We start from the raw sequence: 1,806 nt of genomic DNA on the forward strand, positions 1-1,806 counted from the left end.
CTCAGCCCGGCCACTACGGACGGACCCATACTCCACCCCACCCCCCCTCAAAAAAATCCTTGGGGAGAATATCGTCTTTAGAGGCCCTCCATAGGTCTAACTCGAGAACAGTGGCCCTCCCTGGACTTGACTTGGGTACTGGAGCCCTCCTTGGGCTTGACATGGGAACTGGAGCCCTCTCTGGGCTAGACTCGGGGACATGAGCCCTCACTGGGCTAAACTCAGAGACAGGAGCCGTGGTTGGCGGGCTTGACATTGGAGCGGCCGGTGGGTTTGGCTGAGCCGTGGCCGGCGGGCTTGAGAGAGGAACAGACACCAGATGACCGCGTCCTTCCAGGCGAGGTTGGCGGTGTCTGGGAGTTCCGCTGGCAGATGGTATGTGATCCCGAGCCGGAACAGCGTCACCAGGGTCTCCCCATCCAGGGAGCTGGCGAGGGCGAGCAGCACGAATGCCCTGGCGTAGGTGAGTGGGTCATGACTAGCCTGAGCCACGGCGATGAACAAAGCTTGTTCCTCCATGTTAGCAGCGAGAAACGAACAGGAAAACAAAAGACTTTTCAAAAATGAAAAACAAACACGAGGAGAAAGTGCGCCGTTTACTGTCACGGTCTGGTATTCTGTCTTGAATCGGCTACTGTGGAGGAACGAGGAGACGAGGAAACACAGGAGTAAACTCAAAACACAGTCTTTAATCTTCTACTTCAGGGAAATACAGGGCAGGCTGACACACACGTAGCACAAGGACGAACAATAACAGAGAAAGAACTTAGAACAAAACACTCCTTAAGAATACAACACAATCAGGGGAAGACCAGACACACCTGGAATCAAATTGGAAACAATCAGTGAGCAGGAACAGGAAAACCAAATAAGGGCATGGAAACACAAGAGGTAAAACAAAAAAACGGGAACACAATATATATTAGGGATGCTCCGATCAGGATTTCTGCAGCCGATAATGAGTACCGATTCTTGTCATGGTGATCGGCCGATACCGATGCCGATTCTGATGCTTCAAGCTTTATATAGACGTTTCATCGGACACGCGCCTGGCCCGAAGTTAACTTCCGGTCTGTGTTTGTTTATCTGTCTGGCTAGTGGCGCCGACTACAAACAAAGTTAAAATGATGAGTAGACTGAAGTTGGGCTCAGGTGGTTGTGCCGTGGGATGTGTTTCCCATACATTTATTTATTTGTGGCGCTGGCCACAATATCAAAACTGACCGGTTTTCCAAAAGGCTTAGTTGAATAAACATCAAAACGAGGCACGGGTGTTTTTATATGACTGTATTTCTGAAGGAAGACTATCTTTAGAAAATTTTCGATGTCATTTTCATTTCATCTTGCATGTTATATGCCCGATAAAGCAGCGTTTGTGAGCTCAGCGCTGCTTTGTGTACAGCCGTTACCGGGGAAACCTCTGTTTCTCCTGCTTTAAAGCACCTCCTGCTGGCAGAGAATGAATTTGCATTTTCAGTAAGTCTGTCTGATTTACGCAGCAAACATATTTTGCTTATCAAAAATAATCTACTCTAGAAGGACTACTTAGCTGCTGTTATTGATTCTATTTGGAAGTCTACCGGAAGTTAAGTTAGGGCCACAAAAGCGCGCATGCGCAGTAAATTTGCATTTTCAGTAAGTCCGTCTGATTTACCCAGCAAACATAGATATTTTGCTTTTCCTATATCCAGATAATCCGCGAGTCGGGTAATAAAAAATGCATTCTGATTATTTGCGGGTGGGTCGTGGGTGGATAAAATAAATCATAAATGATGCAAATATTAACTACATTTTTTTTTTTTTTTC

This window comes from Sinocyclocheilus anshuiensis, unplaced genomic scaffold, assembly GCF_001515605.1.
Source record: "Sinocyclocheilus anshuiensis isolate Anshui unplaced genomic scaffold, SAMN03320099.WGS_v1.1 scaffold1096, whole genome shotgun sequence".
Taxonomy (NCBI): domain Eukaryota; kingdom Metazoa; phylum Chordata; class Actinopteri; order Cypriniformes; family Cyprinidae; genus Sinocyclocheilus; species Sinocyclocheilus anshuiensis.